Source organism: Chelonia mydas, chromosome 3 (assembly GCF_015237465.2).
Source record: "Chelonia mydas isolate rCheMyd1 chromosome 3, rCheMyd1.pri.v2, whole genome shotgun sequence".
NCBI lineage: Eukaryota > Metazoa > Chordata > Testudines > Cheloniidae > Chelonia > Chelonia mydas.
In genome coordinates, this window is record NC_057851.1 from 203,728,121 (window position 1) to 203,755,939 (window position 27,819).

The following is a 27,819-nucleotide window of genomic DNA, read 5'->3' on the forward strand; positions in this document are numbered from 1 at the left end:
TCCCTGAGTTGCTGGCTCCAGGGTTGTTCCCCTCTGGCCCTTGGAGTCCTTCTCCTTTCTCTGTTTCACCAGACTCTCATGCTGGCCCCTGAACTCCATGGGCCCTGGATTCCCTCCCCCATCGGCTGCCTCTCCCAGTCTGTTTCCCCCTCTATTCCCTACTGAGGTCTTTTCTTCCCACTCCTGCTCCCCCCCCCCCCCCACACTTCGCTCTTTCCTTCTGCACATTCCAGGTTACCCCATTGAAGATCTTTCGTCTTTTCCCCAAATTGTGGATGTCAGAGGTGGGAAGCTCTGGAGTATTCTGCTGAATCCCTCACTTTGCGTTACCAGGGTGATGGGAGGACGCTTAGGGAAGAGCATCGAAGTCAACTGGGGGCTGGGGGGGGACTGATTTGTGAGGAAGGATTCAAAGGGTTAATAATGACTTTGGTGTCGACTAAGTGAGGCGTAAGGGAGTGGGTGGGCCGTGCGCAGGAGTGTGCCAATGCCTGTAGGGCATGAACCCCAAGGAGGAACAGGGGGGCTGTTGGGGGGGACATGGAGCTATAACTACTGACCGAAACAGCTGGATGAAAGGAAGAAGAGAACAAATATCTTCTGGTGACCAGGAATTTCACGGTTAAAGTTTGTAAACCCACCACTTTATCCTCCTTAACACCCCCCCCCCCACACACACACCCCCGAAGCCCTCCTCTGCCCGACACTTACAGCTCAGTCCCATCTGGCACTGGTGGGTAAATGGTCGGTTCTGCCACCTGTCCTGCCTAACACCTCGACTGTGAGATCTCGGGGGTAGGGGTCACTTTGTTATTTGTCTGGATAGCACCCACCAGAATGGGGCCTTGATCCCTGACACAGGTTCTGAGATGCTACCAGGATGCAAATAGGCTGTAGAGAAATCTCCCAAAGGAATTGGGTGGAAACTCTAACGCTTGGGGCTTATAACACGATAGGGAACAAAGTCGCTCACCTTATGCAGGTTCTGCTTGAGCAGGGAGATGACACAGCTACTCTAGGGGTCTTTCTACCCTTTATCTTAGTCTTTCTAGGGCCAGGGCTAGTTATAAGGAACCTCCTCCCTGACCCCTGGTAGTCAGAGGCTGGCTTTGGGTTTATAGCCTTGCTTCTGTATCTACCAATGATGGCTCTGGCAATTCTCTCTATGCCTCTTGCTGGATCTGATCTACCTAAACTCTCAACGATCTCTTGTGGCAATGAGTGCCGCAGGTTAATGAGTGCTGAGGGATTTCTCCTCTGCGAGCGGCCTGCAGCATTCCCTTCGTACAGGCTGGTAGCCTGCCTCTGTCCCACCCCCGGTTCTCGGCACTGGCTCCCTGCCCCACGCCACTCTCAGAGCTTTGAAAGTGCTAGGAACACGCCCACCCTGCCACTCTGGTGCTGGCACCTCCCCTTCTGCTTTGGTCTCCCTGTCTCCACTGCTCCCCCCCAGCTCCACATTTCTCCCCCGTAGGGTGCCCTGTGCCCTGCCAAGAGCCATGTGGTGGACACATGGGTGGAAGATGCTGCAGGTCCCTGGGCCTCCCATGCTGCGCCGGTGCACAGGCCACCAGCAGGGTCAAGAGGAGCAGCTGCTGTCCACACACAGGTGGTGCCACTGAGCTCAAAGCACCGTGGTGCTGCTACAGGAACGGGGACAGGAGCCGAGAGAGAGACTTTGCCTTCCTTGTATCTGTCCTCCCCGGGTCAGCAGTGCCTCTCTGCAGCAGAATGAGGCTGAAAGCCCAGACTTCAGCTCCTAGGAGCAAAGGCACTCGGGATGTTGTAACTTCCCCTCTAAAACACACGTGGGCCAAAGTGCCCAGGCCTGGGGGCCTAATATTAGGTTCTTCATTCCATATTTAGGCTCCTAAATCAAAGGGGCCCGATTTTCACACAACCCCAAACTAAGTCACCAGGAGCCACTGGCTGCCCCAGAGCATTTGGAAAACAGGTGGCTTTAATTTAGGTGCCTAAATATAGTTACAGGAACCTGCCACCCAACCCCCAGGTTTGACAATGTTGGCCACCATCTCTTTGGGACAGGATAACCATGTTCTGATCTTCCAGCCATACCAAGAGATGTACACTTCCCTCTGAACAACTAAACAAACAGACAGTGACATATCTTCCTCCGGAGGCTACTTCTAAGCTTGCTGTTTGTGTCATGGTTTGGCAAGAATGTCATTAGGAATTCCTGATGTTACCTCTTCGGCATCAAGCAAAACTAAAAGTGAAGACCTTGTACTTCCAAGCTCAAGTCAGCAATCAACAGCTGGATTTGCTGTTAGTCTGATGAGATTGCCAATTCATACAAGTTAATAGTAATAGATGCAGACCACAGGATGTTGGTGATCCTTGGCATTATCCCATGATTTGGCCAGACATTTTACACTGCTGAGAAATGCGCACAATGGAATATTTCTAACAATAACACTGGATGTAAGCGACAAGTGTTTGTTTTACTCTGGACAGTAACTCGTTCCATATGGTCCTTTAAAACATGTTAAATGTTAAGCCATTTGGGCCCGAGAATTATTTTTTCAGGGTGACCTCCTGGGCTGTATAAATCTACTGGGTTTAGCCTGCTTGCTGAACACTAGTTAATCGAAACAAGGTGCTGAAAACGCCCCATCATCCCGGCACTACGCCTGATTCAGGAGTAGGAAAGGCACTCTGGATTGCCCCAGCTCTAAGGGCTTCCCTCTCCTTCTATTTCCCAGAATGATGATGCTTACTTTGCTGTGGTGCCATCTCTGACAGCCTTCAGAAGCAATCCATATGTGATATTAAGGTTCTGGCACAGGGGAGAATCTGTAACCTATTTGAATAGCTAATGTAGTTTTAACTTCCAGCATTTATCTTCCTTGTGTACTTTCCCATGGTGCAGCAAAGTCAAGTCACTGAGGAAACCTTATCATAAGCTCCCAGTCAATTTCTGTAGCTAGATCAACACATGGCAGAGAGAGGAGTCGGATCTCCGTGGTATGTTAATTACTGGGTAAAAGACCTTAGACAGGCAGCTATGCAGCGCTTAGAAGTACTAACAGGAAAGAAATGACACCACTGCCTTCCATTTTTTTCACATCTTTCCTCTAACATTTTTTCCGACAGTAAATGCATGAGATGTGAGAACTGTCACAAAGCCCGTGGGAAGCAACTAACAATCATCGTTCCGCTGAGACAAAGAACCCAGTTTATCTCCAGTTGTTCTCGTCTGCAGCTTTCTGAAAGGCTCAGCACCTTGAACCACCAGGTTGGAGTACTGCACAGTATTCATATACCTTGCATTCATGTACTGATCTACGTTTTGACGGAGCTACAGTATCTTCTGGGAGTGAATGCCTGAGACGTTCACCATGTTCAGAAATACTTTAGCCACCAGATTTTGAAAAATTCCCCCTCCCCCAAACATCATACGATAAACAGGTGGAGCGTTCGCTCTTTGAGTTTGGCCATCATGGGCTGAAATGAATTTATAAGATCAGCAGTAATCAGTGTCCTCAGAAAGGAATGAAACACCTTAAAATTAACCTCATGCTTCCCTGACAAACATCTGCTACACTGCACACTTAACCTGTGCACGTATGCCAACCCCGATGTAGCGGAGGTTGCGTATCATAGTGTGGGGGAGGGCAGCGTGTGGTGTATGGGATGTTTCCTTGTCAGACAGAAGAAAGTTCCTTGTGGAAGTGCAGAGTCAGTCAATGGCAGTGGAAATATGCTGTGTGGGTATTAGGACATGGTAAAAAGATGTCCCATAACTTGCATTTCCGTGCTCTTAGAAGTGGGGGACCTCACACTTAACCTTGATCCCTTTAAAATATAGGGGTTTTTAAAAAAAAATCTGGAATCTATTATGGACATGTGGTCTCTACAAAGGTGTATTTACATGCTGCCGAATGAATGCTCCAAAGATTTCCTGCCCTCTGTTGGTAAGGTCTGAGAGCACAACTAAATATTGATTGATTTCGATTTCTAAAATTGTATGTGTACAACAGAAATTTTATCAGGCAACAAGTTTTATCCATTAGCTGCCAACTGGAGAACAGTCTTTCAGTTATGACAAATAATGGCTTAAACTTACCCTAAATTCTAATTTATAAACACAGAAAAACCTGTTGCACCAGATCTCCTCAAGATTCCTCTCTCTACCATTGGGTAAATACAAAATGCTTTTTTTTTTTGAAGATACCAGTTGACCAAAAAATGTCAGACTGCCATGGACAAATTTCAAACACTGCCCAATTTTGAACACTTCCTGTTAAATTTTTATGAAGCGGTATCAAACAAATATTGTATAGACTATTCGGAGAGCATAAAAATCAACACTGTTTCAGACTAGAAGGCCAGTTAGATGTAAAGAAAAACAGGACTTGATGCCCCATTTTAAGCACATTTCAGAACGCAACTTTAACAAAGGAGTCATAACCAAGAACTTCCATCATAAAAACAGAGTTTTAAAAAAACTTCTTACAATTCACTAGAATTTTTAATGAAGAATTTTGTAGTAACGTCAATAGACAGATGTGTAAAACAGAGAAATATCAAAGCCTATCCAGTGCCATATGTCATTCCCATTGCATTGCACATATGGTGGAGAAAGGGGTGCGGTTGTCCAGGAAAACTAAATAGCATCCATAATTTTTGCTATTCCTAAATACTAATTCATATACTACTGTCACTGATCGTTATCTTAAGTTGAATGTTTCTGAAAAGTGTGAGCAAAATCCATATGCCTGTTTCTGAATTGTGACAAGGCGAAAACAGGCATTTATTTCCCTTTGCGTCTTTTTTTTCAACGTTTATGTTCTATGGGCAATAAAAAATGGCTGATCACTTAGGGAGTGCTTTTCCATGACAATGGAAAATATTTGACCCTGTCAATAAGGACATACCTGATTTAAAGCTTCCTAACTTAAAATAGCCTGGTGGTTATCTTTAAATATGCGGGTTTGTAGATCTCAAAGAATGCAACAAAACGAGACAGGTCTAAGACTCTGACCTTAGTAATTATGATGTTTTGGAAGTACAAACTCTCTAAGTTCATCTTGATTCACCATTTCAATATTAGACTCTAGTCAATTTTATTTGCCAAATGTTGCTTTTTTTTTGCCCGTGTCTTATCTGCCAACTCAGACTTTTATTAATTCTTCCTGGCTTGAATAAATTCCAGTCTTCAGATTGTTCACCATGTACTTATTTTGGCCCAATCCTGTGAAGACTGGAGCGCATGCTAAACTTTGCCTACAAGAGTAGTTCCTCTGGCACCAAATCAAGTTAAGCACATGCATTGTTCATTGTGGCCAGGAGGAGTTGTAGCAGTGAATATATCCTTGATGGTTCGCTTTTAGTTATTCCCAGTCTGTAATTGGTCACCTGAATCACATGGTGTTGTTTCTACTCCCTGACTGGGTGACTGGGGAAATGGAAGATGTCAAGTTGGCCTGGCAAACATTTCTGGCATAAAACCGCATCCCAGCACAAATTCCTATGAGCATTTGCAAGATGTTTGCTTTCCATCAGCATTCCAGTGAACTAAAAATGGAGCAATGGCAATTGACAGCAGCTGAGGATCTGCCCCAAACACTCCCAAAGGCTTGTTCATGAAGGACCCACAGGCTGAAGAATTATTCACTGATGAAATTTGCCAGGCATGTCAAACAACCCCGAAATGAGAGAGCTGGGAAGTCTGTTTGAAGACAGCTAACGCTGCCGACAATCCTCAGTTAGGTTCCAAACCCTGCTTCAACTTGTAGCTAGACATTTTCTCCTTTCTCCACGCACTGACCTTTCTCCACTGCCAAGCTCCCACTACTCTCCCCACTCTTCTGAGCTGAGTTCTTGGCCCAGACCTACAGCAGGGGCTATTTCTTCAGCTTACTAACATGCTTTCTTTTAATTGACCCTGTTAGTCACAACTGTGTCTATCTAGCTACAGCGCAATGAGCATTGGACCAAGATCCTCACCATCAAATATAATAACATGTAGCTCTCCTCAGCCATAGATCTCAAAGTGTTTGACAAAGGAAGTCAGGATCATTATCGCCATTTATAGCTGGGGAAACTGAGGCACAGAGAGGCGCAAGTATATTGCCCAAGTTCAACCAGCAGGTCAGAGCCAGAACTAGAATGCAGGTCTCCTGAGTCCTAATCTGGTTTGCTATCCACTAGGCCACGCTGCCTTGGTTGCTCTAGGACCAAAGCTTTCACTGTGCCTGCTGCCGTGCTGTCCACACAGGTTTGCAGTGCAGCAAGGTGGGAAGTGCCCTCATTCATTTCAGCCTGGCCGTCAACTCTGGAACCTACAGATGGCAAGTGAGGTGTCACAACCGTGCTGCTGATCATTTTAGCAGAAACATCCAGCTAATGTGTGGGCACCAAAAGGCTCCAAAGGGTGCGTGGGAGTCGGAGTTGAGAGAGGGCTTGGGTGGGTGAATGGAATGTATGTGGTGGAGGGGGACTGAGTGAAAGAGGCTTGTGGGGGAGGGACGTTCATGCCCTTGCTTCCATCAGACCTGCTCAGGCCCTTGCCCTATACAATCATATGACTCCCCACACGCTAGCCCAATGGATCCACCAGTAAAACTCTGCTTCTTCCATGCCCCCCAACCCAGTGCCTCATCCCCAACAGCCCTGACCGCAGACAGCATTGCACCCGACCTCTAGCTATACTTGGTGTCAGTTTGAGATGTGGGGGAGAGGGGGAGGGAGCAGGCTGGGGGCGGGGGGAGGGAGCCAGGCTGTGGTGGAGCACTAAGGCAGCAAAGGGGGAGCCTGTGAATGCACTACCCCCTCCAGCTCAGGCCCCCTGCTCAGCTCAGCTCCATGTCCCTCCACTGCACACATAGAAACTCAGCGACAGCCTAATCCCTCACTTGACTCCCGCCAACGTACAATAAGCAGGAAATTGCTCCCCCACATGAGGAGCTGGAAACAACAAGGAGGAAAGAACAAGAGATCATGTGGGGAACAGAAACTCAGGGCAGAGAGCGTGCACAATCTGCAGTAGGAAACCCCCACTGCATGCAGCACAAAGCACAGAGGGGGCTTGGTTTGCAAGGGAAATGTAGCAAAGTGTTGCCAGTTCCTACGACTTCATCATGAGTCTCAAAATCTTTGGTGTGCTCCTTAAAGCCCCAGCTACTGGAGTCAGGGGAGTAGGTAAGAATCTCAACTTTCATTTGAAATATAAGGGACATTTCTGCCCCTCGTGGCTGCGGAGGAAAGCTCAGAAATGAGACCCCTAAAGGCTTAAAAGCCAGAGGGTGAATAAACAGAAACCCTCTTTTTTTTTTAACATGAATTCTAAGGTAACCTAATGATTTTGAGACTGGACTCCCTCTTTCTGAATGCCTGGGGGGCTGTCCAGCTCCTCACACCCACTCAGTGCTGCGCTCTGTCCCCCGCTAATGGGGGCTGGGCCACAGAGAGATATGGCCGAGGCTACCCATGCTGGGCCTTTAGTTCAGGCAGCAGAGGCTTAGGCTTATAGAGCCAGTTGTTGCGGGTTCCATACCTATCCCCGGTGCCCCGCCAGGGGTCATACATCCAGGAACACGGAGGACATCGTCTAACACTGTGCTCCCACCAGCAACTGCTCTCATGCTCAGACGGCTGTCTACAGCTGACTCATTGTAGTCCTAAGACAAATTTTTACATCACTTATGTAGCTCCTATGGGGAGGCAGACAGTTTTGCCAGACACTCTTGAGCCAACAGTGAGATACACTAGATAATAGCAGATGTGAATAAATGATTTGGGGGGGTTCCATGAAACAAATGGTACATGACTATCTCAGCTGACTTTAAACCACTAAAAAATAAAACCCAAAGGTCCATAAAGAAATCACTTCCACGCCAGAAGAGAGCCTGAAACTCAGGAAAGAGAATTCACAGGCACGTGAAGGAAAGCAGAAGTTGAAGTTGTTTCAGTCTTGTACACAACACAGTTTCATTTCTCAGAAAACATCTACCGTGTATTCTTCATGCTCTGCTTTTCTTTGTTTCTCTATTTTTAAATTATAATCATTCACAGAACCTCAGCAGCATTTATTGCCTTGTCACTGATTGACTGCTTTGCCAGCTACGCATGACATATTTGTTTTATTGCACAGCACAGAGAAGAGAAATATTCGTGGTTCATAAATCTTTGAAATAGCTCAGAGGTTCCTACAGAATTCTAGGCCTGCATAGCTAGGGACAGCCAGCCCCTGCCCCAGGCAGTTTACAGTTTAAAGAGTCAAGACAGCAAAGGGTAGAAGAAATGGGCTGTTATTGTCCTGATTTTACAGCTAGGACATCGAGGCACCCAGCTTTCCTGAGTCTCCCTCTCATGCTAACCGTCTGTCCTTTGCTCTTTCATGTCAGTCTCCTGCGTCTCCGGATGTGGAAGGCCTGTAGGACTGGGCTAAACAGCACATCCCTATCCCATGTTTCTATTGCAGCAGTGCTCTGGGGCAGGGATCTGGCTGAGCCCCACAGGGGTAGGTGCTGAGCAAACCATTTCCCTGACACAGCACTAATACAACGAGACTCTGAAGAGCTCTCGGCTAAGGGAGACAAGCCATGCCTGAGGAGTGTGGGAAGAGGTGACAGTCCAATATCTGGACTATTTATATCTGCACATAAACATTATCATGTCCTGAGTTCAGACTGGAGGATCACAAGAGCCCTTCTGACCTTCAGATCTATGAATTAGCATTAACTCTCCCCATCTGCCTCTGCCCCTCCAGGCATCATTAGGGGCTGATTCCATCTGGGCCCCACGGAGCGATTCATAGATTAATAGATAATTAAGGTCAGAAGGGACCATTATGATCATCTAGTCTGACCTCCTGCACAACGCAGGCCACAGAATCTCACACACCCACTCCTGCGAAAAACCTCACCTATGTCTGAGCTATTGAAGTCCTCAAATCGGGGTTTAAAGACTTCAAGGAGCAGAGAATCCTCCAGCAAGTGCCCTGTGCCCCATGCTACAGAGGAAGGCGAAAAACTTCCAGGGCCTCTTCCAATCTGCCCTGGAGGAAAATTCCTTCCCGACCCCAAATATCACGATCAGCTAACCCCTGAGCATATGGGCAAGATTCACCTGCCAGATACTACAGAAAATTCTTTCCTGGGTAACTCAGATCCCACCCCATCTAACATCCCATCACAGGCCATTAGGCCTATTTACCATGAATATTTAAAGATCAATTAATTACCAAACTCATGTTATCCCATCATACCATCTCCTCCATAAACTTATCGAGTTTAATCTTAAAGCCAGATAGATCTTTTGCCCCCACTACTCCCCTCGGAAGGCTATTCCAAAACTTCACTCCTCTGATGGTTAGAAGCCTTCATCTAATTTCAACTCTAAACTTCCTGGTGGCCAGTTTATATCCATTTGTTCTTGTGTCCACATTGGTACCGAGCTTCAATAATTCCTCTCCCTCTCCAGTATTTATCCCTCTGATATATTTATAGAGAGCAATCATATCTCCCCTCAACCTTCTTTTAGTTAGGCTAAACAAGCCAAGCTCCTTGAGTCTCCTTTCATAAGACAAGTTTTCCATTCCTCGGATCATCCTAGTAGCCTTCTCTGTACCTGTTCCAGATTGAATTCATCCTTCTTAAACATGGGAGACCAGAACTGCACACAGTATTCCAGGTGAGGTCTCACCAGTGCCTTGTATAACGGTACTAAAACCTCCTTATCCCTACTGGAAATACCTCTCCTGATGCATCCCAAGACCGCATTAGCTTTTTTCACAGCCATATCACATTGACGGCTCATAGTCATCCTATGATCAACCAATACTCCAAGGTCCTTCTCCTCCTCTGTTACTTCTAATTGATGCGTCCCCAGCTTATAACTAAAATTCTTGTTATTAATCCCTAAATGCATAACCTTACACTTCTCCCTATTAAATTTCATCCTGTTACTATTACTCCAGTTTACAAGGTCATCCAGATCCTCCTGTATGATATCCCGGTCCTTCTCTAAATTGGCAATACCTCCCAGCTTTGTATCACCCGCAAACTTTATTAGCACACTCCCACTTTTTGTGCCGAGGTCAGTAATAAAAAGATTAAATAAGATTGGTCCCAAAACCGATCCTTGAGGAACTCCACTGGTAACCTCCCTCCAGCCTGACAGTTCACCTTTCAGTAGGACCCGTTGTAGTCTCCCCTTTAACTAATTCCTTATCCACCTTTCAGTGTTCATATTGATCCCCATCTTTTCCAATTTAACTAATAATTCCCCATGTGGCACGGTATCAAATGCCTTACTGAAATCTAGGTAAATTAGAGCCACTGCGTTTCCTTTGGCTAAAAAATTTGTTACTTTCTCAAAGAAGGAGATCAGGTTGGTTTGGCATGATCTACCTTTTGTAAAACCATGTTGTATTTTGTCCCATTTACCATTGACTTCAATGTCCTTAACTACTTTCTCCTTCATGTGAAGGGCCGGAGGAGAGCCTCCTGACAGAATGGCTCAGGGAGGGCGTCCCACGCATAAGGGGGTGCACGGATTGCTAGGTGAGACGCTGGCACATGATGGAAGCAGCTAGGCAGAGCGGTGAAGCCAGAGCAGATAGTCGGGAGGGAAAGAGCAGTGAGGGACTTGAAAGGGGAAGGTCAGAAGCTTGAACCTGATGTAGCATCCACACTGCAGGAAGGAGGGGCCGGTAAGGGCAGAGCAATCTGCAAGGGAGCTGGTCTGTTTTGCCTGGACCGGAGAGGGGCGTGATGGTGTCAGAGAGGCTGGATAGGAGCTGATGGTGATCAGGATGAGAGAGGGTCGGACTTTGACCTTGACAGCGCTGGAATTCTGCCTGAAGAAGCACCTAGCTTTAGAGAGACATTTCCCATTACGGGAAGCCATTTCTCATGCTGGTGGCTAAGCAATTTTCTCTTGCAATCTGTGTTTCAGACAGCCAATCTTTTTGTCTCAGGGAATATAAACAGGGTGCTTCCTGAGTGACAGGCACAGACAGCAGCCGTTAGTCTTTGGGGCAGCCTTGCCAGCTCTCACCACTTTGCCATGAACCTCATGGTATCTGGTGTTTTAATTCAAGTCCCAGCTCCTGGAGTCAGATGATTACATCAGTCTCTCAGCTTTCTTTTTTGAAAAAGTATGTTTCTAGGTCTCATGGTTGCAGAGAAAATCTGGCAAATGTGACCCCTGAAGGCTCAAAACCCAGAATGCAAAGAAACTGAACCCCAAGATTTGTGATGTTTTAAATCTCATGTTCTTTCAGCCAACTTCTCCACTCCCTGGGACTCCAGCCTGGGCCCAGGCAGGTGGGAGTGGGGGGCAGGAGGCAGCGAGTGGTGCAGGAGTGTAAGTTAAAATCATAGCTCACCGATGGTCCCCAGTGCGCAGCAGGCTGTGTTGGGTGGGGAGTAATCGTGAGAGCTCTTCTCCTCTTGTAGAACGCAGGCCTCTGTGCGCACCAGGGTCCGGCCTGCCTCTCCTGACTGCACAAAGAGCCTTGGTGGTACTGCACTGAGCCTTCGCGTGGGAAGCCACCCAGCGAACCAGCTGTGGCTCACCAGGAGCTGAAGAGCTTGTGAGGGGTGTGGGAAGATCAGCGGGGGTGGGGAAGGGAGCCCTGTCCTGTCCCAACCTCCCCCCGTGGAATTCCCTTTCGGTCTTCCAACGCCCTCTGCAAGTTCTGACCTCAGTCACCACTCCTCACCCTTCCCCCATGTTCCATCTTGGCTTCCCACCTTGTCCCTAATTTCCGTCCCCTTCTGCTTACCTTCCTTGTCCTAAGCATCTATAGGGACCTGTCTGCACACCAAAGCTGACCTGCTTTAGCTAGGGGGGTGAATTTTTACCAGGATAGTTATACCTAGTATGGAGGCTGTCATTAAGTTGGATAATTCCTAGGCCACTGCAACGCCCCATTTCCCAGGCATGTCCAGGCCTAACGAGATCCTGCCCAGTCACTTCCCTCTCAAAGGTTTTCCAAATGATAACAATCAGGATAAAGTACCAAAAGCAGCTCTGATGTACCCTCGTACCAGGGCCCCCATGGTGGTTCATTAGCGCGGCTAGCACATGCCATTTCTCTGCAATTTCCCAAGGGTTCCATCAGCCATGACCAAGCCCCCGTGCACTCTGAGATGAGGTTGACCTAAATTCTGGAGCAGGGCTCCATGGTTTCTGTAGCGCTTGAGTGTAGCAGGCAGGAAATTGAGCTGTGGCTTTAGGTACATTTAAATTCACTGATGTTTGTATTGAATGAACGGTGAAAATGGGTAATAGACATTCCCAAAACAGGGTTCCCTATGCCATTGCATCGGGTATTAAATGCAATTTGTTTTACACTGGCTCTGCATGTTTCAGGATCCAGTATTCTGCAGAATTTTGTACTGACAACACCAAAGTTCACTGTAGAAGCTACAAAAAGGGGGAGAACCCTGGAGGTTTGGCAGCTCTGTAAGGGGCAGCTGGTCTTTCCAGCACCCAGGAAAGCAACTTGAGGCAGTTTGGAACTGCCATTTCAACAGAGTTAAAATCACCTAAAGAAGAATACATTCCATTCAGATGTTGAAGGGTTCCTTCACAATGTGATGGCTATCAAGTCCTTTCTTTCAAATGAAACCTTAAATACTGGAGCATAATTCTGTGGGAAGAGGTGGGTTCTGTAACAAATTCTGTGGCTGCAGATTTGCAAAATATATGGGGTTTTGGCCATCACTCCTATTACTTGAAATATTCCCACCTAATCTATCTAGCTAAGGTCATTCTATCTCCTTGGTAGCTAAACTTTACTTTTATGTAAAAGGATTGCTCAAAGAATCACAGAAGCCATAGATTGAGAAGACCTATTCGACCATCCAGACCATTTCCCTGTAGGATTGTTCCCTACAGTCAATATTCTAGTCTAGTTTTAAATGTCTCAACCAATAGAGCTCCCACCACTTCCCCCTAGCATCTGTTCCATATTCTGAGAGAACTTGTGTTCCACACTAAATTCCTCCCTTCTTTGGTTGTTTTACAATCTTCAAAGCTTATCAGACAGTTGTCATGGCTTTGGCTGACCCTCCTGAGCACAAGGGGTGAGGCTCAGGGCTTGTCTAGACAAGGAAGGTTTGCTCAGGAGTAACTATACCGGTATCAGCTCCTAATGTAGACGCACTGCACTAGTGGTGAAATGAGGCTTGGAGCAGTGCAGCTCACCCTGACAAATCTCCATGGTGGTGCAGCTACATTAGAGCAAACGAACCCGGGGTAGATAGGGCTTCCAACCATCTGGGAAGCCGGAGAAATGCCATGTGATTTCATCCCTGTGAGGAAAGCCCTCTGGGAATTGAAAAAGCGCACCGCAAAATGTGCCATGGACAATTTCCTGTCCTTTAGCTAGTGGGCCAGAATGTTGCTTCTATCAATGAACTGGTGTGGAAAACGCCCGCGTGTACATTGCTGCACACTTCTCGAGGGGCACACTGGAAGGATCCACAGAGGCCAAGCCAGGCCCCAGTGCCATGCAGGCCATCTCGTGGGAGACTGCACAGCTGCTGCCGTTCGCTCTCAGAGTGCTCCAGTGGCTGAGACGCACTCCCCGAGAGCCTGCTGAGGCCACAGGGAAGATGATCAGCGTTGCTGCCTCGGCCCCTTGGAAACAGCTCAGCGAGCAATGGCTCGAGGACCCCAGGAAGAGGAAGCCCATGAACAGCGTGGGATAGGGTGCGCGGTGGTGTCATTCCATTTCCACACTCCCCTCTCATGCTGCTACGTCCTGCTCGACACTCGGTTTCCGACTCATCTTTCTGCTCAGGTCCAAGCAACGCTGTTGTGAAAGGGGTAATGGAACGTGAGCCCTAGGTGGTCAGACCCCAGGTCTGTTCAGAGACACAGGCCCAGGGCACCCCGGGCAGCAGTGAAGAAAGCTCGCTGGAGGCACTGATGGGAGTGTAAGCCTATTCAAGATCGCATCACGGGAAGTGCTACTGGCAGAACTGCTTGGCATACAGGAGCGCACCGTCATCCTCTACCACAGAGACTCGGGAGGGATGTGGACTGAGGCTGGGGAGTAGTTCAGAGAGGTGACATCCACTGAAGACTGTTATTGGCTAGAGCAGCACGTGACTCCACAATGGATGTTGGGAGCAAAGAGCCCCTTCCATATCCTCAGTCAGGGGCCCAATACTCCTCTCCAAAAGTAAGTACATTGTATTAGTGTGCAGCAGCCGGAGGTCTGGTCTTATCTTCACCACCACTAGCCATTTCACCTCCTTCGCAGGGACCAGGGCGGATGACATTTTCAAGCGAGGAATAATCTAAGGATTATCCCATCCCATTCATTCAAGAATTTGGATTTCATCTCGTCCAAGGTATTGAACAGAGAGAAGTCGGACTGCAGCATTCCACGCTGCGCTCTAGGGTTTGCACCGCACTGTGTGATATTGTTCCTGATTGTTAAAGGTGTGGGGTTTTCACTCTGCGTACGTACACAATGGCCTGCAGCAATTGTATTCCCTTGGGCAGGAAGGTGAAGGGGGTTTGGGTGCTGAGCAGAAAGAAATGTGCAGTCTGTGAGTGCATGTTAATAAATGACTGCATGGACAGTGCTTTAATTCAGCATCACAAGCCATGTGGATTCTGTATCTACAGATGTGTTGTCTGTTGTGGGTGTTAAAACTTAAAAGGGGCAAAGAGAAACAGGGCACGAAAGTGGGGGCGGGGGGGGGAGAAGGAAGGAAACTGTTCCTTTTGCCCCATCAACACATCCCTGAGAGCGTCCTCTCCTCTCTGCTCCTGGTCCCCCATCTCTTTCATAGCCCCTAGTTTCCTCCTCCTCATCTCCCATCCCATGTCACTGCTTTGTTTTTGACCTACTTCCGTTGGAGATGTTTCAAAAGTAAAGGCATAAATGTCTGACTTGTTCAAGTGGTGAGTGAGGGATGGTGGAGTGCGTAACGTCTGGGGGAGATGGTGGTGGGGAGCCACAGTGACCCTTCATGCCCATAGCCTCCACACCTCACCTATCCTCTTGCTGTTATAAGTCAAACCTATGAAAGTGGCTGTTGATAGACCCCATCTGGAGACCTCATTGAGAAAGGAATCGGTGCCTCAAGTGCTGTGGGGTTTGGGGTGGGTACGTTTGTTAGTGGATCATAATTACTTTCTGAGAGGTTCTAAAAATCTCACTGCTCCCTCTCTCCTCTCTTACTGTCCCGTGGCAAGTTTTGACCTCATATTTTCTGTAGCTATATTTTAAAACTTGCTGTTCATTCTCAGTCTCCATCTAGCTCCCCTTAGAGATTCTGTTTCTGTAGTTTGTATTTAGCATTTGTATTCCCGTAGCCTGGGTGACCCAAGCGTAGTCAGGGCCTTCATGCCCAGTGCTGCACAGACACATAGTAAGAGACAGTCCCTGCCCCAATGAGCTCACAGTCTAAATGGGTTCTGGTCTCAGGGCTGCCACAGACCTCCTCTATGGCCTTGGCCAATTCATTTAAATTCTCTCTGTCTCAGTTCCCCATCTCTAAGAATGGGGATACTCATACTTCCGTCCCCCCACCCTCTCTCTGTCATGTCTCCCTAGGGCTGGATGCTGCGAGTGGATCCACACGGGCAGATCCCTTTGCCCGTTAACTTTGCTGCCTCTGCACACGGTGACCTGTAGGATCAGGGCCTGAGACTGCGTCTCACTCTGGGTATGTGCAGCACCCAGCACAGTGAGGGCCTTCATCTTGGGCAGAACCTTTGAGCACCGACGTGACGCAAAGGTCAGAAATCATATCACCAGTATGGTTTCTAATAATCATATTAAGGGCTCACATACTAGGATTTTCTATGGTCCCCTTCCCCAGATGACATAAAAAGTCACAGCCGCAGTTAATGTGTGAATTCACCAGCAGGAGGCACTGGGGAAGCTGGACCATGAAAAGCTAATGTGCAGAGAAAGGCAGGCTGGGAGTAGCTTTGTACATAGACATAGACTGTTCCAAGGAAAGTTCATTGGTGAGGCACCGTCGTAGGAGAGTTAGTGCCTTGGGTTTCCAGAAGACTTTTGCACCATATTCAGCAAAAGAGCTGGAAAGTAGGTCAGTGACCATAACTGTAAGGGAACAGGAAGCTTAAGGGAGAACTCTGCTGCTGACATCTAATTAAACTCTGAGCTCTGTTGGTTACTGTTGTGCATACAAGGTTTTAGCATGCTTTGCAAAATGAGTATCATGGTTGTTTGTATGTTGAGCTGTGACTTACTGGCTTCACTCATTCATTTGCTGTATTATTACATCAAGCAAATAAAAGGTGTTATTTTGCTGAGATAGATTGATAGATAACTAGATGGAGGGGGCGTGTATGTGGATAGATAGATAGATCAATGGATCACATCCCACAGATGTCAGGACAGGCCCAACACCTTCTTTTGTATTTATATAGCATATTGCGCACTGTGGATGCTACCAAAAACAAATAATGATACCAATTAATCACTCATTTAATTTCTTAAGACTAGTAAAATACCATGTGCTTTGTGCAAGTTTAGTAATTCTTGTTAAATGTTATTTTGTTCACTTATTAATTGTTGTATTGTTATGACGGTGGCACCAAGAGGCCCCCAGGGGGGATTTCAGTCCCCCTTGTACTGGGCGCTTCACACACACAGAATTTGAAATTGAGCGAAACAGGGACAGACAGATGACACGTACAAGTATGCTGCCACTAAGCTGTTGAATTATTTAGGGTCTATTACTTTTGCAACTAAAGGATAACTTACAAGGTATTTGGTGAAATCAATGCTACGTAACAACTATAATAATCATTCCTGGGTCTTCTATAGCATGTTTCATCTGTAGATCTGAGAGCATTTGACAAAAGGGGTGGGGGGCACTATCATTATTACTGTTTTACAGATGGGGAAACTGAGGCATAGAGCATTTAAGTGACTTGCCCAAGTTCCCCAGCTGGTCCCAATCCTGCACAGAATTACGCATGTGGTTAACTTTAAGCATGTGATTATTCACGGGAATGCTCTTGACAGAAAATATCATGTTGCCTCTATATAAATCCACGGTACGCCCACATCTTGAATACTGCATGCAGATGTGGTCGCCCCATCTCAAAAAAGATATATTGGAATTGGAAAAGGTACAGAAAAGGGTAACAAAAATGATTAGGGATATGGAATAGCTTCCGTATGAGGAGAGATTAATAACACTGGGACTTTTCAGCTTGGAAAAGAGACGACTAAGGGGAAACATGATAGAGGTCTATATAATCATGACTGGTGTGGAGAAAGTAAATAATGAAGAGTTATTTACTCCTCATAACACAAGAACTAGGTGTCAGCAAATGAAATTAACGGGCAGCAGGTTTAAAACAAACATGTGTAGAGGCTTGTCGGGGCTTTGTGCTGGAAGAGAAGCTGAGCCCTGATAAGGGGGCGGGGCTTCCCTGACTAGGGGTCCTATAAAGGTAGCCAGCCAGCCAGACCGTAGCAGAGGAGCTAGCAAACAGAGCTGTAAACAGGGGAGTTTGTCTTGTGGTGCTTGTTTGGGATTTGGTTTTGCTGTGGGTGGTGGTGTTTTGGTGGGGTTTGTGTATCCCAGATGAACGGGATTTAGGGGGGAAGGCTGTGACAGACACAGAGGCAGCAGTGGGAGTGACTCATGCCGTGGAAGACACAATGAAGATGACTGGATGTGGAAGCTGCCTAATGTACATGATCCTGGAGGGGGTACCTGGTAAGAGTTTTGTCTGCATGAAATTCCGTCTGATAGAGCTGATGGAGGAAAAGATCCGAGGTTTGGAGATGCAGGTGGAAAGTCTGGTTGAGTTTAGAAAGAGGTTTGAGCAGATGATGGAGCAAAGACATGAGGTATCTGAAGGGAAAAGCTCAGACTTGCAGATGGAAGCAGGATTGAGGAATTCTGAGGGGAGACTGGGTAAGGAAAGTGGTCAGTGGAAGCATGTGACTAAAAGAACCAGGCAGAGGAAAAGACGGGCTAGTGAAGGAGAAACAGAGCTCAAGAACAGGTTTGCAGAGCTGGAAAATGAAGAAGGGGCTCAGCAGGTAGTCACTGAAGGTGGAAGGGCAAGGAAGAAGAGAAGAGCGGCTAGTCCTATAGGAAAAGGGGAAGAGTCAATGGAGACTACACCAAATATGAGCCCCAGGAGGATACAGGATGGGTTGAAGAGGATTACAAGGGAGAACAGGAATGGAAAGAACTTGCAGCCAGAGGGAACAGGGGATAGACTGGAAAATAGCACCGTCACCAGGAAAAGGCAGGTCTATGTGACTGGGGACTCTTTACTGAGAAGAATAGACAGGCCTGTAACCAGAGCTGATCCAGAGAATAGAAGGGTGTGCTGTCTTCCAGGTGCTAAGATCTGTAGTGGGATTTTGCCTATTCCTGGAGAAGGGCAACAAAGGCGTGACAAGATTATGACTATCAACAGATGGCTCAGGCAGTGGTGCTATAAGGAAGGCTTTGGGATGTATGGCGACTGGGAGGCATTCCTGGACAGAGGACAGTTCTCTCGGGATGGACTTCATCTGAGTAGGGAAGGAAATAGACTTCTAGGATGGAGGCTGGCACAACTGATTAAGAGAGCTTTAAACTAGGAATTTGGGGGAGATGGTTGGGAGATGTCCAGGTAATCGCCACGCCGGATTTTAGCATTGGGAGGGAAGAAAATGAAGTAAAGTATATAGCCGTGGGTAGGAGAATGTATATAAGGAGGAAGGGCAGTGTGGATACCAGTCTAATAGGTTATACTGGCTGTAGAATGACTGTGCCTAATAGGGTACAGAATGTGAGCTAGGCCAAACAGCAAAAATTAAGATGTTTGTACACCAATGCGAGGAGCCTAGGTAACAAAATGGAGGAACTAGAGCTACTGGTGCAGGAAGTGAAACCAGATATTCGAGGGATAACAGAAACAGGGTGCAATAGTAGTCATGACTGGACTACAGGTATTGAAGGGTATGTGCTGTTTAGGAAAGACCGAAATGAAGGTAGAGGTGGTGGAGTAGCATTGTCTATCAGTAAGGAGGTAGAATGTAAAGAAATAAGAAGCGATGGAATGAATAAGACAGAGTCCCTCTGGGCAAAAATCACACTGGGGAAGAAAACTATTAGAGCCTCCCCTGGGACAGTGCTTGGGGTGTGCTATAGACCGCCGGGATCTAATTTGGATATGGATAGAGCCCTTTTTAATGTTTTTAATAAAGTAAATACTAATGGAAACTGCGTGATCATGGAAGACTTTAACTTCCCAGATATAGACTGGAGGACGAGTGCTAGTAATAATAATAGGGCTCAGATTTTTCTCGATGCGATAGCTGATGGAGTCCTTCATTAAGTAGTTGCTGAACCGACTAGAGGGGATGCCATTTTAGATTTGGTTTTGGTGAGTAGTGAGGACTTCATAGAAGAAATGGTTGTAGGGGACAATCTTGGTTCAAGTGATCATGAGCTAATTCAATTCAAACTGAACGGAAGGATTAACAAAAATAAATCTGCGACTAGGGTTTTTGATTTCAAAAGGGCTGACTTTCAAAAATTAAGGAAATTAGTTAGGGAAGTGAATTGGAGTGAAGAACTTAGGGATCTAAAGGCGGAGGAGGCCTGGGATTACTTTAAATCAAAGCTGCAGAAGCCATCAGAAGCCTACATCCCAAGATAGGGAAAAAATTCATAGGCAGGAGTTGTAGACCAAGCTGGATGAGGAAACATCTCAGAGAGGTGATTAAGAAAAAGCAGAAAGCATACAGGGAGTGGAAGATGGGAGGGATCAGCAAGGAAAGCTACCTTATTGAGGTCAGAACACGTACGGATAAAGTGAGATAGGCTAAAAGTCAAGTAGAGTTGGACCTTGCAAAGGGAATTAAAACCAATAGTAAAAGGTTCTATAGCCATATAAATAAGAAGAAAACAAAAAAAGAAGAAGTGGGACCGCTAAACACTGAGGATGGAGCGGAGATTAAGGATAATCTAGGCATGGCCCAATATCTAAACAAATACTTTGCCTCAGTCTTTATTAAAGCTAAAGAGGATCTTAGGGATAATGGTAGCATGACAAATGGGAATGAGGATATGGAGGTAGATATTACCATATCTGAGGTAGAAGCGAAACTCAAACAGCTTAATGGGACTAAATCGGGGGGCCCAGATAATCTTCATCCAAGAATATTAAAGGAATTGGCACCTGAAATTGCAAGCCCATTAGCAAGAATTTTTAATGAATCTGTAAAGTCAGGGGTTGTACCATATGATTGGAGAATTGCTAACATAGTTCCTGTTTTTAAGAAAGGGGAAAAAAAGTGATCCGGGTAACTACAGGCCTGTTAGTTTGACATCTGTAGTATGCAAAGTCTTGGAAAAAATTTTAAAGGAGAAAGTAGTTAAGGACATTGAAGTCAATGGTAAATGGGACAAAATACAACATGGTTTTACAAAAGGTAGATCATGCCAAACCAACCTGATCTCCTTCTTTGAGAAAGTAACAGATTTTTTAGCCAAAAGAAATGCAGTGGATCTAATTTACCTAGATTTCAGTAAGGCGTTTGATACCGTGCCACATGGGGAATTATTAGTTAAATTGGACAAGACGGGGATCAATATGAACACTGAAAGGTGGATAAGGAATTGGTTAAAGGGGAGGCTACAGCGGGTCCTACTGAAAGGTGAACTGTCAGGCTGGAGGGAGGTTACCAGTGGAGTTCCTCAAGGATCGGTTTTGGGACCAATCTTATTTAATCTTTTTATTACTGACCTCGGCACAAAAAGTGGGAGTGTGCTAATAAAGTTTGCGGATGATACAAAGCTGGGAGGTATTGCCAATTTAGAGAAGGACCGGGATATCATACAGGAGGATCTGGATGACCTTGTAAACTGGAGTAATAGTAATAGGATGAAATTTAATAGTGAGAAGTGTAAGGTTATGCATTTAGGGATTAATAACAAGAATTTTAGTTATAAGCTGGGGACGCATCAATTAGAAGTAACAGAGGAGGAGAAGGACCTTGGAGTATTGGTTGATCATAGGATGACTATGAGCCGCCAATGTGATATGGCTGTGAAAAAAGCTAATGCGGTCTTGGGATGCATCAGGAGAGGTATTTCCAGTAGGGATAAGGAGGTTTTAGTACCGTTATACAAGGCACTGGTGAGACCTCACCTGGAAATACTGTGTGCAGTTCTGGTCTCCCATGTTTAAGAAGGATGAATTCAATCTGGAACAGGTACAGAGAAGGGCTACTAGGATGATCCAAGGAATGGAAAACTTGTCTTATGAAAGGAGACTCAAGGAGCTTGGCTTGTTTAGCCTAACTAAAAGAAGGTTGAGGGGAGATATGATTGCTCTCTATAAATATATCAGAGGGATAAATACTGGAGAGGGAGAGGAATTATTGAAGCTCGGTACCAATGTGGACACAAGAACAAATGGAAATAAACCGGCCATTGGGAAGTTTAGAGTTGCAATTAGACGAAGGCTTCTAACCATCAGAGGAGTGAAGTTTTGGAATAGCCTTCCAAGGGAAGCAGTGGGGGCAAAAGATCTATCTGGCTTTAAGATTAAACTCGATACGTTTATGGAGGAGATGGTATGATGGGATAACATGAGTTTGGTAATTAATTGATCTTTAAATATCCATGGTAAATAGCCTAATGGCCTGTGATGGGATGTTAGATGAGGTGGGATCTGAGTTACCCAGGAAAGAATTTTCTGTAGTATCTGGCAGGTGAATTTTGCCCATATACTCAGGGTTCAGCTGATCGCCATTTTTGGGGTCGGGAAGGGATTTTCCTCCAGGGCAGATTGGAAGAGGCCCTGGAGGTTTTTCGCCTTCCTCTGTAGCATGGGGCACGGGTCACTTGCTGGAGGATTCTCTGCTCCTTGAAATCTTTAAACCCCGATTTGAGGACTTCAATAGCTCAGACATAGGTGAGAGGTTTTTCGCAGGAGTGGGTGAGATTCTGTGGTCTGCGTTGTGCAGGAGATCGGACTAGATTATCTTAATGGTCCCATCTGACCTTAGTCTCTATGGGAGGAAAAAAAAGGAAGTATTTCTTCACACAACGCACAGTCAACCTGTGGAACTCTTTGCCCGAGGATGTTGTATAGGCCAAGACTTTAAGAGGGTTCAGAAAGAACTGGATAAGTTCATGGAGGATAAGTCCATCCATGGCTATTAGCCAGCATGGACAGGGATGGTGTCATAGAATCATAGAATATCAGGGTTGGAAGGGACCTCAGGAGGTCATCGAGTCCAACTCCCTGCTCAAAGCAGGACCAATCCCCAACTAAATCATCCCAGCCAGGGCTTGTCAAGCCTGACCTTAAAAACGTCAAAGGAAGGAGATTCCACCACCTCCCTAGGTAACGCATTCCAGTGCTTCACCACCCTCCTAGTGAAATAGTGTTTCCTAATATCCAACCTAAACCTTCCCCCACTGCAACTTGAGACCATTACTCCTCGTTCTGTCATCTGCTACCACTGAGAACAGTCTAGATCCACCCTCTTTGGAACCCCCTTTCAGGTAGTTGAAAGCAGCTATCAAATCCCCCCTCATTCTTCTCTTCCGCAGACTAAACAATCCCAGTTCCTTCAGCCTCTCCTCATAACTCATGTGTTCCAGTCCCCTAATCATTTTTGTTGCCCTCTGCTGGACGTTTTCCAATTTTTCCACATCCTTCTTGTAGTGTGGGGCCCAAAACTGGACACACTACTCCAGATGACGCCTCACCAATATCGAAGAGAGGGGAACGATCACGTCCCTTGATCTGCTGGCAATGCCCCTACTTATCTGTCCCAAAATGCCATTGGCCTTCTTGGCAACAAGGGCACACTGTTGACTCATATCCAGCTTCTCATCCACTGTAACCCCTAGGTCCTTTTCTGCAGAACTGCTGCCTAGCCATTCGGTCCCTAGTCTGTAGCGGTGCATGGGATTCTTCCGTCCTAAGTGCAGGACTCTGCACTTGTCCTTGTTGAACCTCATCAGATTTCTTTTGGCCCAATCCTCTCATTTGTCTAGGTCCCTCTGTATCCTATCCCTACCTTTCAGCGTATCTACCTCTCCTCCCAGTTTAGTGTCAGGCTGCAAACTTGCTGAGGGTGCAATCCACATCATCCTCCAGATCATTAATGAAGATATTGAACAAAACCGGCCAGAGGACCGACCCTTGGGTCACTCAACTTGATACCGGCTGCCAACTAGACATGGAGCCATTGATCACTACCCGTTGAGCCCGACAATCTAGCCAACTTTCTATTCACCTTATAGTCCATTCATCCAGCCCAGACTTCTTTAACTTGCTGACAAGAATACTGTGGGAGACCGTGTCAAAAGCTTTGCTAAAGTCAAGGAACAACATGTCCACTGCTTTCCCCTCATCCACAGAGCCAGTTATCTCGTCATAGAAGGCAATTAGATTAGTCAGGCGTGACTTGCCCTTGGTGAATCCATGCTGGCTGTTCCTGATCACTTTCCTCTCGTGTAAGTGCTTCAGAATGGATTCCTTGAGGACCTGCTCCATGATTTTTCCAGGGACTGAGGTGAGGCTGACTGGCCTGTAGTTCCCCGGATATTCCTTCTTCCCCTTTTTAAAGATGGGCTGTACATTAGCCTTTTTCCAGTCGTCCGGGACCTCCCCCGATCGCCATGAGTTTTCAAAGATAAAGGCCAATGGCTCTGCAATCACATCCACCAACTCCTTTAGCACTCACAGATGCAGCACGTCCGGCCCCATGGACTTGTGCTCGTCCAGCTTTTCTAAATAGTCCCAAACCACTTCTTTCTTCACAGAGGGCTGGTCACCTCCTCCCCATGCTGTGCTGCCCAGTGAGGCAGTCTGGGAGCTGACCTTGTTCATGTCCCTAGCCTCTGTTTGCTAGAACCTGGGAATTGGCAACAGGGGATGGATCACTCTCAATAACTGCCTTGTTCCGTTTATTCCTTCTGAAGCACCTGGCAGGGGCCACAGTCAGAAGACAGGATATGGGGCTAGATGGACCTTTGGTCTGACCTAGTATGGCCGTTCTTATGGGGTAGATGACTGTTGGCAGGGTCTGCTGAAAGCACTCACACCGAGACCTTCCCAGGCACGGGAAAGAAGGTGTGTTTTACAATGGGGTAAGAATGTGAAATGAGGAAAGCGGGGGGGGGGATCAGGAAAGGATGGTTTTGTGGTTAAAGTCCTGGCCTGGAACTCGGCCAACATAGGTCAGTTCACTGCTCTGCCACTGACTTCCTATGTGACCCTGGGCAAGTCAGTTCGTCTCATGGGGCTAGTAATGCTTCTTGTCCATTTAGACAGCAAGCATTTTGGGGCAGGGACTCTCTCTTTTTTTGTGTAGATCACTTAGAATAATGGTACCTTGATCTTCATGGGGGCCTTTACCCTCTGCCATAACACGACCACTACTGCTCAACTCCCGCTCTGGCTGGCTGGGACAAACCCAGCCTATGGCTCTGGAGAAGGGTGAGCTGCCTCCCTCTCTCTGTGCACTCCAGTGCAGCAAGAACCATTCCCTGCATTTCTGAGAGCACCTTAACAGGGGCCAACTGTAGAGCAAACCCTACAGTGAAACAGAAACGGCAGGGACCAGAACTTGGTCCTTATACATTCCCCCATTCCCCACTCCTTTCTCCCTCCCCCCTTCTCCCCCAGTTCGCTCCTTGCCCTCCCCAGCTGCCTGGGCCCCTCCCCAGTGATCTCCTAGGGGAATCCACTTCTCTCCAGAGGGCTGGAACAATGTGTGTGTGTGGGGGGGGGGGGGGGGGGCTGAGAGCCATTGAACCCAGCTGTGCAGCTGACTAGGATGGAAACCCCCACTTCAAGCCAGGGGGTGCAGCAGCCCCCCACTTCCCGCGCCTCTGCCCTGCTCCCGTTAGCTGCCAGCGCTGCTCTGAAGTTGTCGGTCTCCGCCGGCTGCCCCCTCCCGCAGGGGACTCGGCCCCAGATGCTCGCGGCCGGTGCGGCGGCTGGGCGGGCCCGGCGGAGAGCGCTGCGCAGCCCCGGTGCGCTGGGGGACCTGGCCCAGGGCTGGACCGCGGGGCGGGGGCGGGGCGGCGGGGAGGCCGGGCCAGGCTGCGGACCGGGCCGGGAGGGGAGGCTGCCGGGTGGGAGGGTCTGCGCGCTGATAAGAGCGCTGGCGCGGAGCCAGCCCCGCACTCGCAGAGCCGGAGCGCGGCGGCGGCGGCAGGGGCGGCGGGCACGGCCGGGGCGCTGCGGAAGCTGCCGGCTCTCGCCGCGGGGACCCGGAGCATGAGGAGGAGGGGGCGGCTGCCGGGCCACCCGCGCTCCTGCTGACAGCCCCGGCTCCGCGCCTCCTTCCCCGCCATGGCCCGGCCGCTGCCCGCCCGGGGCTGAGCTCTGCGGACGCCAGGTAGGAGCCGCTTCCCCGGCGCAGGTGGCCGGGCGCGGAGCGCAGCAGGGCGCGGGGGCCGTCCCGGGGCCGGGCGGGCCGGGGGCGCCGTGGAGGGCGGCTGGCAGCCCCCGCGGGGAGCCAGCGGCTCCGGCCAGTGCGCTCCGGGCGGCGCTGCCGAGCGGCCGGCGGTGGGAATTTGTATTTCCCTCCCGCGCCGCGGGGGCGGGGAGCGTCGGGAGGGGCAGCCGGGTCCGGTCCCGGGGCGGCCGGGCGGGGTAGCCCAGGGCTGAGTGCGAGGCGCCGGGGCCGGGCGGCGGTTCCCCGGCCCGCGGGGGACGGAGCCCACCGCGCCGAGCGCCGTCCTGGCCTGTGGCCGCCGCAGGGGGGAGCGGGAGGAACGAGCGCGCTGGCGGGCTGCTGTGACCAGGCTCGCCCGGGCCGAGCTCTGCGAGCCCGCGGGTCCCCTGGCTGCGCCGGCCCGGGGCGAGGCGAGCTGCGCCCGGCGGCGGCGCCCCGCTTGCACCCTCGTCGCCGGGGAGCGGGCGGTGCCTCCGGGCGTAGGCTGGTCGCGGCTCCGTGGGTTTCTCCCCGCGCCGCCCGGCTTGGACGGGGGAAGGCGGAGGAGCCGGGTCCGAAGGTGCGCAAACCTCCCCGGCTCTGACAGGCAGACGGGCGCGCCGCCCGGAGCAGGAAAGCCGGCACGGGCACCGCGGGGGCCGCCGTGGGGAGAGGCGGACGAAGGGCACGAGGCCAGCCGGCGAGCGGTGAGGGAACCCGGGGCGTCCGAGCAGGACCAGGCTCAGCCCGGGAAGGACGAGCCCCCCATCATGGCTCACAGCAATGCTGTTAATCGCCTGCCAAGGTGCCTGTCTCCTGCAAGGAAGGGCAGAGCTGTGCGTGTGCAAAGCGGGCTCCGGGTTGGCGATCCGCTGGATTTAACGTTTTGCTATCAGCCGTGCATCGATTCTTGTCCTTGCCTTTCAAAACAAACCCACCCTCCCTTCTCTTTAGGTATTTAATCCGGTTCCCTGGGCAAAGCAGATAATCTGCAGATTTGATTAAACCCTGATTCTCTTTCCGAGCAATATGGGATCAGTCCTATTAGGAAATCCGTTAGAAACCGGTCATCACGTAGGCTTTGTCTCGCTGGAAGCATGGCTGGCTCTCATCTGACATTTTAGTTTAATTTCTCAGTAGAATAGTAGTCTCGCTTCTCCCCCTCCAGCTGCCTATGCTAAACAACCTCAGGACTAGAGGGTGAAACCCAAGGGCCAGAATATTGCAGCAAACGCCAGGGAAAACTGAAGTCTGAACGTGAAAGCTGTGGTAAAACCGCAAGGGCACAGTCATGTGTGCATTTGAGTTTACTGCTTTCACTCCCATTTCACAGAGAGCAGCACTGGTGGCCCCAGATGTTGCAAAATCATGACCCAGGCTTCCCCAAATCGTGTGATTGGTTTAAAATAGAAGGTTTTTTTTTTTAAATACATTGAGTTCTTTGCTTTCTGGGGTGACACTGTCCTGCTTCTTCCCACAACCAGGAGGTATAGAAATTTGCTTTTTTTTTTTTTTCAAAAGTGAAAGGTAGGATCCTCAGGTTTTCACAGCACTCCAGCCCCTGGGGCTTTCAGAAAAACACTGTGACCCCCACACTTGCAATAACCTCACTAGAGCTGGCCACAATGAGAGAGCCAGCGTCTGTTCGTTCATGTGTTTGACAGCACTCCCCCGCCGTTTGTCTCAATCTAATTATCCAGTAGTGTGTTCTGCCTGCTCCCCAGCTATTCTAGCCTGTAACCGGCACCCTCCACCCCACCCAGGGGATAGCACCCTCTTGCACATTCCACAGTCAGAACCCACTGCCCAGCCCCTGCATTCACTAACCCTCTCACGCCCCTTCCTGTGCTCCGGGCCTGCAGGTAAATACCCTCCAGCTGCCTACCTCCTCCTGTTCCCTGCAGACTCCCCTGGCTTGTGGCTCAGGACAGTTATTAGCAGAGAATTGGCAGCTGCGCTGGTTACTGGTCATTCTTGCATTAACCCTTTGCTGCCTCATCCTCAAAGTGGAGTTTAAAACCTATACCGAGGCAGATATGGCTTACATTTCCAGTCCTCCTCAGTGCTTCACCTGGCCCAATTTAAAGCCAATAAAAGCAGGTCTGTCAAAAACAGGTAGCCTCCTGTTCCTTACATTCACTCAGCTTTGAGCAATCTCTTGCTCTGATTCTCCCCCAGGAGTTTGGTATTTGCAATCTGATTGCTGCACCCCCCATTTCAGGCCAGTTCTGTGTAAGGGTCATTGCCCTGTGCCTTGCCATGTCGCTCACAGCCGCACAGAGCCCCACCTGATCAGAATGGGAGAATCTTCTCCTCACTTTACGCTCGTATGAATGGCTGACTTGTAAATACTTTTGCGTGGGTCCCTCCATAACTCAGGAGGGTTTTTGTGGGCAAGAAATCAGCAAGCAAAACTCAGTGGAGTG

General features: G+C 48.6%; 1 protein-coding gene across 9 annotated transcripts in view; it reads left to right on the plus strand.

Moving 5' to 3' along the window:
* Window positions 1-27,819, plus strand: part of SLC8A1 (solute carrier family 8 member A1) — a 329,095-nt gene that overhangs the window by 8,755 nt on the left and 292,521 nt on the right. For 4 of the 9 annotated variants that reach the window (XM_037896399.2, XM_043544229.1, XM_043544230.1 and 1 more), the window contains exon 1: window positions 25,135-25,354. The exons of 3 other annotated variants lie outside the window; for them this stretch is intronic. The gene's annotated coding sequence lies outside the window, so the exon portion shown is untranslated. Of the gene's footprint in view, window positions 1-3,114; window positions 3,257-15,628; window positions 15,735-25,134; window positions 25,355-27,819 lie in introns of those variants that run through there. 2 more of the 9 variants (XM_037896398.2, XM_043544228.1) reach the window with 2 other exon arrangements.